Source organism: Elaeis guineensis, chromosome 3 (assembly GCF_000442705.2).
Source record: "Elaeis guineensis isolate ETL-2024a chromosome 3, EG11, whole genome shotgun sequence".
Taxonomy (NCBI): domain Eukaryota; kingdom Viridiplantae; phylum Streptophyta; class Magnoliopsida; order Arecales; family Arecaceae; genus Elaeis; species Elaeis guineensis.
The window spans coordinates 108,613,516-108,631,650 of record NC_025995.2 but is presented as its reverse complement, the minus strand read 5'-3'; the positions used below and the strand labels follow the sequence as shown (position 1 = coordinate 108,631,650).

At 37.2% G+C, this 18,135-nt stretch overlaps 1 long non-coding RNA gene across 1 annotated transcript; it reads right to left on the bottom strand.

The window, feature by feature from the left end:
- Positions 1-3,547: 3,547 nt before the first annotated feature.
- On the bottom strand, positions 3,548-8,968 carry LOC105041047 (uncharacterized). Its single transcript, XR_012139928.1, has 3 exons — positions 8,511-8,968; positions 8,076-8,164; positions 3,548-7,923 (listed from the first exon to the last, which is right to left on the bottom strand). It is a non-coding gene; the product is annotated as an uncharacterized lncRNA (long non-coding RNA).
- Positions 8,969-18,135: the final 9,167 nt, after the last annotated feature.

Sequence of the window (18,135 nt, the reverse complement as noted above, 5' to 3'; positions counted from 1 at the left end):
AGGTAAGATAACTTCCTTGGGGTTGCCCAAATTGGGAGTGATAGAGAGGGATGGAGAGGAGGTTGGACACATTACACGCGAAGGCTATTGATGTTTTCAAAACATCCATAGCTATAGATGGATAAGATGGTTGGTTGTTTCATAATCTATACAGATGTATGTTTAATCTGATCTCGATTATAATATAATTATAATATTATTTATATTAATTTTAAATTTTATAAAAATATTAGTTAAAAAAGTATAATTTGAATTTTTATTTGGCATCAAAAAAAATTTAAATAATATTTTTTAATTAATTTTTTTAGATAAGATTATGAATTGCTATAATTAAATTTTTTTGTACAGTGAGTGAGGACGGTTGAAAGGTTTTTTTTTTTTTATCTCTTCCACCACCAGAGACTTCTTTTATTAACGAAAATTTGTGAGACAAACAAGCGTTGGCTGTTGGTATAATGAGTTGGCTGTAGTACATGATGTGAAGAGTGTCACTTTCCACCTACCTTCACCCACTCTTACCGATCGGGCTTCCTTAGTGTTCGTATGCATAAACAAGGAAGACTTCAAAATTTACCCTGCCGAATACACAATGAGCCACAAGCAAACAGAATGCCAGATATATAAAAAAAGATACAATTAATTATGTTTTTTTAAAAAAAATATTATGGGTAAGAGCAATCTATACGTCGGTTATAACAATATGCTAGCACAAATGGTACGACAATTATCCTAAATCCTCACACAGCCTTATGCTGAAACTGATAAAACGACCCACGCTTGCTTAAACTGAGAAGACGATCTTCAGTTGGGTTGTCAAGTTTTATTTAAGTTATATTGTTTCATAGGAAAACTCCTTGAACCTCAAACAGCTGAAAAACTTAATAAAATAAGATGAAAGATCATATTCTCCAACATTCTGGAGCACCAAGGCTCAAACACTGACCAGGGGACAATAATGCAGAGCTCTGAAGTAACTTTGTCCATGGGCAGAGCCGGCCCTGGGACAGGTCAAACTGGACGATCGCCCCAGGTCTAGACCTTGTATTGATGTTCCAATAGGGTGCAAGGATGATTTTCTACAATATTATAATAAGAAAAATAATTAAATAGGTTAATGATGAATTTTATATACTGCTTAACGAATATATCTATAGAAAATTATTGCACGTAGATTAATTTTTCAATGATAATTAATATTTAAAGTATGTTAATTTTTAATAGAGAAGGTCCTATTTTTTTATTTAGCCCTAGGTCTAAAAAATGTCAGAACCGATCCTGTCGATGGGATCAAAATTCCAATTGGATCAACTGTGAATCTCACAGAACCGGAAGCAACTCAATTATAACAGTAGAGGAGCAATTTCACCCGTTTAAAAATTTGGGACTGGGCTCAACTTAGGTTCAACCTGAACCTAACCTCCAAGAACACCAGACTCAAAACTAGACCTAGACCCGCCAAATTTGGATCACATACATATATGCATAAATTTTAGACCCAGAGTCGGTCGCCTTAGGTTCATATCAAAACCCTAAGCTGACCCACTTGCAGACCTAGATGGCCAATCCCAGCTCTCCGCTCGCATCGGAAAGCACATGGCATCACGCAAAACTGCATCCAAGAGACAGAGGAGGCCAATCGAACGTTAGGTGATAAATAATGTCTTTTATGGCCGTTTGAAGTCGAGAGTGACGAGTGGCGTCATCATAACTTTTTGGAGGGGTTTATTTTTGTGCTCAAATGTGACAACAAAATATGAAGTTTCACCGGGACCACCGCTCTCACCCTCATCCTCGTATATAAAGACAACCTCCGTTCTCCCATCACATGCATGCAGGCCCACATGCCTGCAAGGGGACCGCCGGGAGGATTCATCATGACATCAGGTCATGATGTCCCCCTCACGTATACCTTCTGCCCTCCATTAATAGAAAGGGTTAGAGAGGCACCAGAAGATTTACCACCGTTCGGAGGTATCCATCCATCCACCGTGTCCCCTGGCCCATTTGAGAAGATCACATTTATACTCCCAGTTGGCACCTTGTCCGTGCCACCGCTTCAATCATGTCATTTCTCTCGAACTCAGTGGACATTGTCACTGAAAAAAGTGGACCAAGCGATTCTAAACTCTCACAACCAGTTCCTGTTCACCAGTTCCACTTTTGACTGGCGAAACTATGGCAGCACTCAATCAGTCAAATGGATCCTTAACGTTTCTTCTTTTAAGAAAAGAGAGAATCTTGCTGTTATGCTGAGTTAAAATCTTGACGAAGTAAGAAGACAGGTTACAGAAATTTCAACAATAAAAAAGTTAGGTGTATGCGAGAGGGGAAAAAAAAAAGAAAAAGCACCATAAAATATAGAGATTGTGAATAAAACTGTAGCAAAGTATTACATAATCAATTTAATTTTTTTGAGCAAAATTATGCAATCAAATTTCTAAGCTGTATTATAAAGATAGAAAAGGAAACGAGTAGAAGGCTCAGGTAAAAAGTAGGGTCTAATTGTTTTTTCCTTTTTCCATGGAGAAATCAATAAGGCCCTAGAAAAATCCTGAATAACAAAAATGCCAACCATAATGGATGAGAAAACCAAAAGAAACCATAATAAAATCCAACACAAATACTGGGACTTTTGCTATACACCAAAAACAAAAAGTGAATAAAAATATTTAAAATTTATTCAGATATTTCTATAGGATTGGATTGAAAATCCAACAGACTTCGTGGTTTTTCTATTCATTTAAACATGCCCTTGTATTAACCAAAAACTAGAAAACTCAAATCCTATGGAGAGAGAAAAAAAGGACCATGCAAATCTTTTTTTTTCTGCAGCCCAAATATTAGAATGTGGACTGAGTTTAGACAGATTCTTAAAAAATTTAAGCTAGATGGACCAATAAATCTGATACCTATAGAATTTTCCGTCCAATCTCACAGAAATATCCAAACAGATCCTTATATAATTATAAGATAAAGAAACTAATCCAGGACTGATGGTGGGATCAATATTTTCACTTTGTAACCATAGACCAGTCAAATTATGAAAACGTGAATCGCATATTTTACTTTTAGTGGTAGATGAAGGAGCATCGACTAGTTCATATATAGTGCAGTCTGTTGGGAAGTACAAGCAAGCAGGAATTGTATTTGTTTCCAAGGACATGCTTATTGTACTAGCCTTCACAGAACAACTAGTTGTAAGCAGAAATAAACTCGCACTTTCCTTTTGAATTTTTCAAGGGAAAACAACCTTAAAAAAATAAAATAAAATAAAACATTTTGCAGCATAACATATGTATTCATTCCAAAGAAGCATTCAGAGTGAAGAAGAAGGCAAACCCAAATACAATTACACTTGCAAATATTTGAGAATCTGTCACACCAACTACTGAGAAGAATTTCCAAATGGACTCATGGAAAATAGATTCTTCTGGTCATTTATGTCCTTGAGAACTTCAATATATTTTGATTTCCCATTTCATAATTCAGCCTCTAAGACTGCATTTTAATCAAGAATTTCTTAAATGAAAGAAAGAAATACTGCCACTGAAGGTCATGGTTTACTATATAGCAGTATCAGTGTATTAACAAGAAGCCATGGGTGGCAAAACATATTTAGTTATCACTATGGAAAGAAAACGAGGACATAATTTGATCACAGAAATAAAATGACAGAATTTTGCAGAAATATAGACAAATATAGAAAGTTGACATCCACTGCTAAAATATGCTCCTGCTGACATTATTGTCTTATCATGCTTACATCAATGAAGATTCCCACACCAGTTGCAAGAGAGCAATTTTGTTCTGAGCAGCACCCGAAGAAGAGTCAACTTAGATGAAGCATAATGACCTCCTTCAGTTGATGTGCTTTATTACACAACCTATGATCTTTGGCATTCTTAAATTACAACAACACCTTCTTTCATTAGGTATTACAAAATATACCAGTCACCTGTGCTAACAAACCATGAAGCACAACGTTTTAGACAATGTATGCCGACATGACACTTAACGGACCAGCATGCTGACTTGATGAAGAATCTGCAAACACATGAATATGTTATTTTACAGTGCAAGTCCTTCTAACAGCTGCAATTCATGCAGGTTAGGTCAGGTTGATTGTTTTCTGTTAACACATACATACATACACACATACATATAACATATATATATATGTCCATCATTTGGAGTTAAATATGCAAAGTATTTGTTGTAACTTTATAGTTTCTGTTACTTTAATTATGCAGAGAGCTCAAGGCTTCGGACCATAGTCTGTCAGTTCTGGAACTGTCCCATATTTTCTTCAATAGCTAAGTCTCTTTATCATGAAGAAAATTAAATTAGAAGCCCTTTTAGCAAGATATCGATCACTCGCATGCAGCTAACTATCTGTCCAGATGATTCCATCCTAGGTTGATCCATATGTCTCAAACATGCAGATTGAGCTTGCCCCATCATAAATAGAAAAGAAAGAACTCCTTGTTTAATGGATTAGATGAGAGTTCATACAAAAAGCATGATCCAATTGCACCATCAACTGAACATCTGAGCACCATTATTAGCATCAAGATTGATGTGAGGCCAAGTGTATATATCAAAGGAATCCTGAATATAGAACGGATCCATGGAACCCTCAAGCAGCTTACACTTGTAGGCTGAAATAACATCAAATTAAAGATGAGAAGATTCTTTTATTAGAAGGTACGAAAGTTTAAATCTTCTTCTTTCCTGAATTTCTTGTGTTTCTTCAAGGGAATCTGTTTCAAACTTGTCACCTTCCCTCTTCATTCAGACTATTTCCAAGAATGCAAGAAATTTCAAGGGGATGCTCCCTAGTTGCAGGAACCAAATTATGACCAACAGGCTAGGTATCTGTACCCACCATAATAAATGCCCTTCTTGGTTTCGTGGCAGCACCCTCACCTGGTTAAGGTTGCTTTAGCCCGGTATTGATCTTAAGAGGAAGACACCAGGCTGACAGCTGGTCATAAAATCTGCTGAATTCCCCCACAGAGCATTTTTCGCATGGAGTTTCGCTCTGCAACTAAGCCAGTTTTGATGTGAGAAGTGCCCTGGTGACACGATAATGATGATTTTATTGATGTGATAGCATGAATGATGTTTCATTAACTAAAAAATTTAGTTGTGTTGAATAACAATCTATTGTGTGAAGGAATTAAGAATTTTGAAGTTCAAATTTAGAAAGCTAAAAGTCAAAAAGAAAAAAAAAAGAGAGTATAAATAAGTGCAAAGGAACGACATAGAAGATATTTCTCTGATGTCGCCAACAAAGTCATTGCATGGAGTGATAGCATAGATAATTCAAAATGAATAAAGAGACCACTATCAACAGAAGTAAATCACAAAACAGATACAATTCAAAGGATAACATTGAATTACTTTCAAAGCAGTTTGTTTACATAAAGAAAGCAATACAGTTGTGCTGCCAGAAATGGAATTATGGAATTCTTCCAAAATCTTTTCAATAAACTCTTTTCTAGAGTTTTGTAAAGCAGTGATCTTCACATTAGAATATGTTTTTCATGTTCAATGGCTTCTTTCTCCAATGACAGTAGTCATAATTCCTCATTTTCCCCTTTGAAATTGATCACATAGAACAATGAATTTTTCCTTATTCAAAACAATCATATTATTCAATTGCCAATTTCCAAACAAGCCTACGTCATTAGGTTTATAAGAAATCAGGAAAAGAATGCACGATTTTGAATACTGCATAAAAAAATATAGAGATGTTCAGCAGCAATTTTGTTTTGTGATGGCAGACATATTAGGAAGTCAGTCATTCATCAATTACTAAAAGAAATAAAAAAATTAAGATTTAAGATACTGATGGCTATGTTCCAGAGAGTCTAATGCATATTTTAGATGCCACTGTGAATATAGTTTTAAATATGTGAGTAAATGTAAGGAATTAATTGCACCAAAATCCGAAGTACATCAGTATGTTTTGGTGCATATCTGAAATGGGTTAGAAAAAACCTGGAATAGTGCAATAGTGTGTGCTATCAAGTATCAACCATGGTGAGCATCAGCACAGTATGTGAAAAAATGCATCAATGCTATAAAATGGCATGTGTGTGTGTACCCAATAATCATCAGTTTCCTCTCCCATCTTCTTCAAGCTCATGATGAGTCACACAGTTGTCAATGAGAAAAAGAAATTGTCTATAGGTACAGCACCTAAAGAAGAAGCCAACAAGTTGCATCATTGTCGAGATGCAGACAAACAGATCAACACAATAAGATGGTAAGTTTGACAGAGTCACTTTCCTTTTGTGCTTATGTTGCTTATCAAGTTAAAATATTATAAGCAGGGCACATTGCATTCCTGTGACACTCCAAAGGGACCATACTAACCCATACGTCAATATGCTAGTGTAATGTGCAAAAAACCTCAGATGTTTTCTCAACCATAGAGAAGAACTTCATTTCAATACCCAAACATGAAACTCTATACTATTCTCAAAAACTGAGGAAACTAGAGAATTTTCAGTACAAATAAGCAATGGTAAGTTAACAAAGAACACATGCACAAGGATAGTGTGCGATGATGATCTGGTGATAAGCTTCAAGAGAAACCGTGGGATAATGATATAGTCCTGCACCTAAAATAGTATACAAAGCTACAAAAGAAGTTAATCATTGCAATCATATGGATTCCACAGGGGGAATAGTCTAGGATGGCTTCAGTGTATTCTTCCAATCATCTAGAAGGAGGCTAGCTTCAACATTTATTTTTCATGTTGAATGATCAACAAAAGGAATTAACCTCAGAAAGGGTTGGCACTAGGTCATGAATAACCTAAACATGAAGACTCACTGGATACTTGTCTTCCTACTTTCTCCTTTGGATTCCTTAATTTTGCATGCCCGGGTGTGTTGTATGTGCAGGAGATACTCATTCTCTATATTATTTTATTGTGGAGTTCTTACCATGTTGGTGACAGAATCAAGTTTATATTGCTCCCATATATGGAGAAGTAATCCTCTGTGATAGATGATAAGAGTAACTGCAAATTTCTATCTCTTGTTTTGCTAGTAATACATGTATGCTTAAAATGTCTAGTATATATTTCCTCAAAAACTTATCTAGAACATGCAGTGTACAGATGAACCATCGCTGATGTTATTCAGGTATGCCTAGAATGAAGGTGACCATACATCCATATATGATATTATGAATGGTAGTTGATTGAAAAAGGTATCTGAACATCAACCACGGACTTCTGATAGGCCTTAGACGGGCTTGAAGGGGCCAAAACGGGAAGCAAATCAAGCAAAAATAACTTTCTTACTGCATTTACCACAGATTTATATTCTACCTCTTTGCAAATAGAAGCTGCTAAACTTTTTCACTTTTCCAACTGACCAAAATTCTGCAACAAAATACAACAACCAATTGCAGACTCCTTGCCAATCGAAGCTTACCCAATCAGCATCTAACCATATGCATGCCAAGATCAAAAATAATAAAAGAATGTAAGCTCTGCCTATAATACGCATTTAACGGTCAGGGAAATTTTCAAAAGGGATATACCTGTGCAAGCTCGTTTGGGCAATGTTGATTAGTCCTGTCAAGTGGGATACCAGAGTTCAACCTATTGACAGGTCAGGTCAGGTCCAAGACAAGCTCATGCTAGCTAGTAAAAGTTGTTGACCTGATCCAAACACAGCCCAAACCAGACCCGATCACGATCCATCTCATAAAGCTTCTGCCACTGAAGGAATTACTCCCAAGTGGTTTGCTCTTCTTTACTAGTGCAAGCAGGCGGAGCCATTATGCCAGCACACTCTTATATCGTTATACCATAGCAAATGACAAAACTATCTAAACTTGTAGATCCAACCCTAGTTTCTTGATTTGTTAAGCCCTGATAATATACTCAATCTTTCACCTGACTGAAAAAAAATGTGTCAATTCTTTGTTGCAGAAAAAGAAAAAGACTGCAAGGGTCTCTCAAGATTTAATCTTTGGACAGATTTATAGGTGGATACGCACTAAAGGAGGTAGGAATGTTCATTCTTTCGAGAGAGAGAAGTAGGAATGTTACCTTAGATTGTTGTATCCTGAAAGCAATTGGCCAAAACTTGTCCATCACGAACTACTTGTACAAACTCCAGCTGTAATATGTGTCATTTACTAAAACACCAATGAAATATAAAGACGTGAGCAGATCGAACAATTTGTGGCCATAAAAACTGCGTTCATTGACAATGGCTAGGAATTCTTTATTTCTCTCACATCCCAGCACTGATTAAGAATTTCAGGAGTAGAACAAAAATACTAAAATCGTCCAACAAGGTTTCAAGAAATAACCGGGGCAAGCTCCCAGTTGTTTTGCTGGCCGATGCATGATTATAGAAAAATTACCGTAGCCCTAACTCAGCTCTCTTTTCCGGTGCAACTGATATACGACATTTCGGAGGAATTTGGGAATTTCTTTCTTGGGGGATGGAGGGGTGAGAGAGAGAGAGAGGTGATTTACTTGGTCGAGCATGTCCTCGAAAGAAGATATCTTGCGAAGAATGGGCGCAAAGTCCTCCATCGTCGAGCGATCATGACCTCCACGGGAGCGGGAGGACGACCTGGAATAATAGAAAGGCGCGAAAAAACGAGGGGAATGGTAGAGGAACAAATTCTTCCCAGACCTAAAGTGACTTCAAAAAAAATTATGCCGAGGACGAACCCCAGGACGTTTCACTCGTAGTTTAAACCTACTTCCAGTCCTCAACCTACGGCCTTGGGATATCCCCGGGCACCGGGAACAGTACTCAGAAAGGTTTCTGGTGACCGCCAACCAGCTCACTCGTGTCCCCAATCTGTTGTCACGTGTCTCTAATTTTGTTGGGCTCGACGTCGGGTGACATTATGGTAATGAGCAACCAGCTGCGATTGCGATGATTCTCGGAGGTAGAAAAAGTCTCCTTGGACGCAAAATGCGGAGTCTAATGCGCGCTTGCATTAGTACGCTTGGCTTTGGAAGGAAGGAGGCTGGGGATCTTCTAGTTACGGCTAAATTGTGTATGCTCTTTCGTAGGAGACGTGTTAGCTGTTGGCTTCCATTCCATATTAGGACTAAATGAATGTGCAATATGGCATGTAACTTAATCCGTAGAATCTTTTTGAACTTTGGTTGGCAAAGTGGAGTGGGAGAATCATTGCATTCTTGGTACTACCAAGTGCTTTAAACCCTAAACCTTGCTCTATCTCTGGGATCAAAATACAAAATCCTATTTCATTATAAAGTACAAACATGTTTGCAGCCTACTTAAGTTTTTCCTTTTTCTCTCTCTCCAATCACAGTTACGCAATCATGAGCGAGCATGTGACAAGTATGCACTGTTTAGGAGAAAAATTGGATGACTATGCATGCTTGCATGAATCGTGGCACAGTTTGTAGGATATCTAGATGCGCATTAGACAATGATTGATTTGAGAAATAGCTCGAGGTAGATCATTTTGTGCCCATGTCCACACTTAGGCATTTCAAATGGGATAAATTTTTTCCCCAGTAAGATGGGAGTTTCTTTCCCACTTAAAATTCTGAGACAGCAGCATTTCAACATATGTATGTCAATTATCAGTGATTTATAAATTGTGCACCATTTGCAATAACTGAATGAACCGACAATCTAATTGCATCTCATTATAAGGCAGACTCACAAAATCGATGACATAATGAAGAGATGGATAAAATTGCAGAAGGAAAAAGTTTATTTTGACGAGGGGATTAAGGGTGGGTAACAAGATAGTGTTGAACTAGTGCACAGAAGAGATGAAGACATATAAACAAAACTTAATAAGTTATCTAATTAGCCGGCTTGAGGGCATTCAAAGAAAGTTTTCAAAAGACTGGTGGAGATCCTAGGAGTGTTTGGAAAGTCCATGATTTCCCAGTCGGTGTATTGTGATGAAAAGAGAGGTGAAGGACCTCATGGATGTGTGGAACATGTTTTCTCCTTCGCTCTACCATGATGAGACTATCTGATATTTAATTTTGCACATATATGGGCAGCCGCACTATCTATTATAACTATTACTATTATTATTATTATTATTAGTCTGGGGTGATTTGGGTCAACAAGCGAGAGGATTCTTCATTGCGGTTACTTGGACTTGAGTGAGATCTCAGCCTGCACATCGACAAGGCTGTTCTACTCGAGTGATTATTGAGCATCATATGAGTCTTAGTAAGCCATGCGCTGATTTACTCAAGAAAACGAACCGTGCATTAAAAACGTGCCCAAGAGTGACGGTGTATGGTATACTGCTTGCTTGACGGTGGTAATTAAGGTAACAAGTTACCCACAAGAATATAAGGCCACACCCCTACTCCACCTCAAAATGTAGTGATTGCTTTCTAGTCACCTGACGATTGAAAAATGACCCTAAAATACTTGGTTTATGTCAGAGAAGGATAAAGGACTTGATGTAATTTGAATTTCATGAGCTCATTGACCCAATGTTATTAAATGCTAGGAGATTTAGGAAAAAAAAAAGTATATGGTAACCAAAGTTCTTCATCAGACCTTTAGCGGGGAGAACTAAAATATAGGAGAAAGCAGAGATTCTGATGGATCTTCAGATGGTCATCTGTCCTAGTTCTTTCTTTTGAGCAGACCGTAGGGCGACAACGTTGGTTGTCTTGGAGTGCAAAAAACAAGCCCCAAACTATTTTGGTCAAAGCCGGACTAGATAGAACAAGCCAGCCAAATCTTTAGGAGATCTGCAAGAAAGATATTGTGTGAAACTGCGTGCACAGGTGTGCAGCAGAATTTGCTTTGGAGTAAGAACCAGACAATGAGATTCCATAAGCATCCCCTTCAACGCACCATCGCGTTACGAGGTCACCTGGACTCTCTTTGTGGTGGTTTAAGCTCGAGTAAGGGTCCAGTAATCCGAGCAATCTTGGTTGTCCATTGGTGAGGCTGGCATCAATATTGGTTATTAGAGGTCCATGGGTCTATGACCCCAACCTGCACAACCAACCCGCAGTCAACTTCCTTCGAGCAAATCTCGATATAAGCAGGTCCACAAGTCACGATTTAACTCCTTTACATCCAATAGGTGAGGTTCCACCATTCCCATTTAACTTGTTTCGACCAGTTCAATTAACAGTTGAGCCACATCATGACCCATCCTATTTAAGTTTTGACTAACCTGTTAAAATCTATTTAGAACCTGCTTGACTTTTTAACCTATTTCGACACATTCATTCACCAGGTGTGCGGGTTAGGGTACTCATTAAACAAAAAGTCGATCGGGTTTGAGTCTTTATTTTTTACCATTCAATAAATAAGTTAGATTTAGGTTCATAGATTTTTGACCTATGCCACCCCCTATTGCTTATTAGTGATTGGATTTGGAAAAATATTTGACCCCAAGTGTTTTTCTAGTAAAAGATTTGGACACAAGTGTTTTGGCTAGTTGGCTGATCATTATAGATCTATAATCTATTCTTTTATAAAAAGGTGAGTTGGACTTTGATTCTGATGTTGGCATCATCTTTGGAGGTTCCTTTTAGTGATTAGATGCGGATCTGTGTAACTCGGTAACTTTAAAAAGCAACTCTAGCTTTTGAATTTTGACATTATAAAAACAATCCATATTGAAAGAATATATTCAATAAATATTTACATTATCTTAATTATTATTGTTAGAATTTATCCGATTAAATCCTATCCGGACATGGCCCACACTAATACACATTAAGATTTATTTTGGTTGATTTTATTTATATGGTCTCTGACTAAAGATATGCCTTTAATAAATTGAAGATGTACTTGATGGTTATCATGATAAAGTTAATCGCTACATAATCATTGTCGATAACATCCATCTTTTAATTTTTGAGATTGATTCAGATACTGCCTCTGATGGATGAGGTACGTTATAAAAGGATATCCCTTACGGATTTCGTTCCTAACTCACTCGAGAGTTTGTGAGGTCCTCTCAATCGAAAATTTTTGGAGTTGGAATTGAAAAATGAAGGTACTGCTCGACAACAACGAGAGCATATTCGGTTTGACTCTTTTTTAGTTGCAGGTGATTATAGGCTGTCGTTACAAGTTAATTCAACAGGTTGATTCAAAATATCCTGAACTGCATCAATATACTTGATGGTTATCGTGATAAAGTTAACCTCTATATAACCATCGTCGATAACGTCTATCTTTCAGTTTTTAAGACTGATTCAGATACTGTCTCTGCTGGATGAGGTACATTATAAAAGGACAGTATTTTTTACGGACTTCATCTCTAACTCACTTGAGAGCTTGTTAATTAGGTCATCTCCATCGAAAATTCTAGGAGTTAGGATTGAAAAATCAAGATACCGCTCAACGACAACGAGAGCGCATCCGGTTTGGTTCTCTTTTGGTTGCAATTACAGGCTATTGTTACAAGCTAATTCGACAGGATGATTCAAAAGATCCTGGACGGCTTCAATGGCTCTATCTTTCTGACCCGTAAAGTTCTTATAATTACATCCAACAATGCAATTGACATAACCTTGATGTAGAATAATCCAGCCAAGTTAAAAAATTACCTTAATTTGATACAAGGAAAATCAGATCTCTCTCCGAGTGCAAGCCTGCCAATCTCTATACCTCTTTCTCGACGAATGGATCTCTCTAAACCCATGTGAAAATCCCTCTCTCAATGTGGCTGCACTAATTTTCTCACCTTGATAGAGTTTAATCCTTCTCACCCAACTTTATCTTCTTGAATTATTATCCTTGTCTAAGATGTAAGTTGGGACTGGATATATCTTTCCCCATGCCCATTGCACCCGTGCATCAATTAATCCAAAACTTAGCCGCCTAAACAACCTGCCTTTCTTTTCTTAATTTGCTGTTGGTAAAAGAGATGAGACTTTATCTTCTCCCAACAAACATGAGCCAACGACAGGCATTTGAGTTGGGTGATCTCAATCCCAAAGTACTTGCCTTTCGACAGAAGGATTCAAATTCTGGATATTGCTACAAGAACTGTTGTCCTTTTTGGATGAAATGGGAGGTTTCCCACCCAAATTATTGAAAATAATTAACGCACAAAAGGACTGTTGTGCACATGACCGCTTTGGTCACAAGTCGAGTTGGCTTAGGCTTAAGCACAAGAAAGAAAAGGACAGAGGAGGGGTATTGTTTTTTTGTTCTTGGGCTACGAATCAGTAACAGTTGGTTTTAAAAATCTCACTCTATATGCCGCTTCTCTTCATGCTTTGGCTGGGAGGACTTGAGATCCTTATGCGCCCTGCTCGTCAGCTCTTGCAGAGAGTCTTGGATCTTTTCTGTAAACAGACCATCCAGCTGTTTAATAATCCGAGAAAGTGGTCTAGCAATATCATCGCTGATTTTGCCTCAAACCTAAAAGCCCGGTTGTTTCTCTCTTTTCACATGCTCCACATAACCATCAGAACCAAGAAGTCGCAATATGTGGAGCATATTGTCATAAAAGCTTACAATGCTAAGAAAAAGAGAAAAGCGGGAATGTAAATTATTAAACTCAGATTAAATAGAGGGTATAATGCTCAGGACCAAAAATATCCCACCATGTTATCCTTGGGAAATATTTATTGATATGTAACTTTTTGTTATCAATTTATTCCTAGATCATAAAACATTTTCAAGTATTTTTCAGTCTTAGTTTTTTTTTTTATTTTTTCTCTCTATATTTTTGTTTGACTTTTCTTAGTTTAGTTGAAATTATTTTGATAGATATTTAATGTGTGTATGCATATTTGACTACCTGAGTTCAAATTTGTTTGGTGAATATAGATTCAAGACTGCTTTTGACCTCTCCAAAGTGTTGTTAAATTAGCATTCAAGATCAAAGCTGAAAAAATGGTTCTCATTTCTTATGCTTTTTATTTGTATTAAATTTCATAAATCTATATTTTTAAATGTGCTCATGCACAATAATATTTCACAAATTATAGTCCAATAATTAAACTAGGGTTCATTTATTTTTCTGCATATTTCATGATTATATATGCACGCGTGGTTTTTAGTTGCTGAACATTGCTCAAAATTTCTCTATATTTCATGATTATATAGCACTGGATTTTGTGTTTCTATTTATAGCCACTAAATAAAAATAGATATTCAATCCAAATATAATCCATTTTCAGCTCTTCCTAAAGCCAAGGAAGGCTCGGTGATGTGAGAAATGATCAATACCTACAATGCTTCCCTTTCTAGGATAGTGTAGTTTGTTTGAAGGTACAATTAAATAAAACCATATCACTCTGCTTTCAAGAAGATCCACAACCTAGTTATTCTTCCAATAGATGTGAGGAGTACGAAAGATTAAGGTTTGGGTCTTCACATACTCGGCATAGAGGTCATCATATCTCTCTCTTGCTTAAATCTTGATTGGTTTCATTTTAATATTATTTTTGATGTTTGAGGCTCTCATCCAAAAAGATTAATTAGAAGGTATTATTTAGATATCTTTTTATCTAAAGAAATCGTAGTTATAGTTAAATATTATGGGCAAAAAATTGCTTAATAACTAACATAAAATTTCAACATAGTAAAATTACATATGTGTCATGCAACTTCTTTGGTACAAGAATCCTACGTTTCCTCATGCATCACATTTATTCTCGTAAACTGCCTCAAAATAATTTTGCTATGTCAGCACCATTTCACGGCGACATTGGAACCAGGGAAGCCGGGGGCGCACGAAATCAATATCTGGGAGTACCCGTAGCAGGCACAGTCGATTGCCATCTCCATGCCTATGCGGTGGATGTCCATCCATTAAGTGACGTTGCTCCCTCGGATGTCACGTCCACCGTTTGGATAGCTAGCAAGGAAAAAGCTCGCTGCCCATGATGCCCCTCCCCGGCCTTTGCAGCGCCAATCTTTGGTAGAGGAAGCGGCCCACTGACGACAGACTTGCTCTCCTAGCAAGGCGAGTGGGTAATGGTGGACCGTCCTTTTAAACAGCCAAAATACCCGTCCCCACCCAAAAAAAGGTATATAACAAAGGCCACCTTTCTTCTAGCTAGCGCAGAGGTGTTGAATGATATGTCGATGATTGACACTTGTCCAAATTCCTAATTCGTTTGCAGTATAATTTTATCGGCGACCCATTTAGAATAGAGATCCGAGCTCTTGCCTTTGCTCCAAGGGTCCCAGGGTGGGGAGGGGGGCGGGGCAGTCATTCAGGCAACTGGCCACCTAGCTAGTGACAGAAGGAATCGTGCCCACGTGGTATCGGACCAATCGAGAGAGAGACTTCAGCGCTCGTCACCAAGCTCAATATATATATGCATATTGTATTCGGATATAATATCTCTCCCTGTCTAAGAGATTTGGACAGCTCTCAAGCACTTCGAGTTTCAAGGGAACTAATATAGGATTATTAGTACATAAGGAGAGCTTTCCACCTGGTTTTTTATGCGGCATGATCTTTTGCACATTTCTAGTGGGAGCCATCTGTCTCATGGGACCATGTTATACTGTGCTGAGCTCGATGTAGGCGTGCGAGGACTGCCCTGGAATGCCGGAAGCAGGGGATATCCTTTCATGCCTTTCACGTTGCTTAAGGTTGGGACCAGAGGGCCCAATTTCTTATTTCTAAGAGGTTGTGCCTCCGGAGGGAGACTACAGTTTTAGGAGGGAGTACCCGAATTTCTTGCTATCCCGGGGGTGATTTGGACGGCAATTTCTTTTCGGAGACAATAAGGATATGTAGTTCCATCGAAAAAGCAGACCACTTTCAGCACCACCTATGCTAATAAGCTTTTGGCCATATTGTACTACTTTTCTTATTGATATAGACCACCGAGGGCACGTTTAAGAGGAGAGAGAAACAGAATGAAAAGACTTATTTCTCCCGCCTTCCTTTATTCTTTGGTGTTCGGACCCATCCATCACCCATTACCTACCCTGAGACCTGAGTCTCATATATTTCGGGCCAATATCCAACATAGCTTTTGCACCGTTAATGGCCAAAATAAATTCCCTTGCACTGGCTCTCTTATCGTTACTTTCCAAATAAGGCATATACGGTGGCCTGAACATGAATATAATCTTTCTGTGTTTGTTTCTTTTCTTTTTTGGATTGAAGGGAAGTTAAGCCACCCAATGAACACGAATATAATGGAAGACAGCAAAGATGCATTTTGCTAGAATCACACAAATACACTTTCATATCTTGGTCATTACCATTTTTTGTTTGTTCAACATGCATCTCTTGAGTGCAACAATTGGACCTTTTAAATTTGTTGGAAAAATTCCCTCTTATTATTATTATTTATTTTTTTTTTCTTTGGCAAGGGAAAGGAGGAGAGATCGTACTGCACCATTACATGTGCTCGAATAAAGTTCCCTAAGCATCATCTTTGATAGTTACAGTAAGGGAGAGAACTAATTTATCAATAAACCTTTTCCAATGTGCAAAACTCCCAAGTTGGCTAGGAGGAAAGTTATTTATTGAATAGTTTCTTTTTAAAAAATATGGCTGGAATGCTACCATCTAAGTTCAAACCTAGAATAAGCTGCAAATTGACTAATCTGAGTCCCATTTGCTAGTTTTATGTAAAGTCCAAATTAATAAAACTAGAACACACTATCCTTTCTTACATATAATGCGATCATATGAACCTATCCTAATGTATTTTGTTAAAACGATAAATTATGATTTTACCAAATCTTTTTTGTCTACATATATAGCCAATCGGAGATCATATGGTATTATACTCAACCATAGAAAATCCAAAAAACTGTTTAAATATTATTTTTTTCACATGTATATATCTTTCCATTGATTAGATGGTGCTAATTTGAGGTAGAACTAAACAAGCTCCAAAATCAATCTTAGAGGAATTCTCTAATATAAGATCTAAAGATTTACAATTTTCAAACTTAACCTTCATTATGAGATCTGCATGGAGATGCTAGTTGCTTAATGTGGTAAATTAAAACTAATGAATTATAGAATATTTGCAGGTTGAGTAGTTTTTCAAGCAAATTATGGTGCCTTATATTCAAACATGCTCCATTCATCTTTGGTAATGGTTGTTATATATATTACTTTCTTAAAGATATCTGGACTACCAGAAGTGTAGGCACAAAAGCAGGAATCTATTAAAAATATCACCATTGACACCAAAAATGAGAAGGATGAAGCTTTTCCAATATTGACTCGTAAGCTCAACACTTGTATGTGAATCATAAATAAACAAACAAAGTCAAAGATGAATATATATATATATATATATATATATATATATATATATATATATAGAGAGAGAGAGAGAGAGAGAGAGAGAGAGAGAGAGAGAGAGAGTTCCTTCTTGTAGTTCTAGGAGTCAGATTTGACAAGTTGAGGCATTATTACGACTGTATCAAGCAGCAACAAGAACACCGTATGGAACAAAACAACAGGGTGGGATATGTTGAAAATTGACGTAAAGCAAATTTTAAATCCAAAAATGATTAAGCTAGATCAAAATCATTCAAATGCAAATTATGCCCTATATATTAGGGTCTTTTATACCATAGTAGTTGGCATATAATGCTAGATGTCACCCATACATCATCTAGAGATTATTAGTTAGTATGAAATGCGCTATATATATGTTTATTGTTTGTCGGTGGAACTAATGCCACATTTTACTTTTCTCTCTATTTTTTGTTTTTATTCCTTCAAAAGTAAAAAACAAAAATAATTATAACTATAACAAAATATATGATACTTATCTTAAAAAAAATAAAATATATGGTGCGTTATTGCTTAAATTGAAAAAAAGTAGTTGTTTACTGATGTTGTCATCTTTATAAACAATTCTTATGGTTCACGTTCTTGTCTAGCATATGCCAGCTAAGAAGCACATAATTTACGATAGATCATCAGATCTCCACGGTGCACATATGCACCATGATGTACGTCTACGGTGGCAGGTGCTCTGGGTGGTCCATCCATAACAAAGCCAAGAGGAAGGAATGTCACTCCTCACAAACCCTAAATTTGAGTAGGTCAGATTGATGAGAAGGAGGGCAAAACGGTCAATTTGGCAGAGGCCATCGGCAGCACAATTAAATGATCAATCCCCCAAAGGGGCTTGAAAGCGGCATCTCGCCCGACGGAAGCCCGAT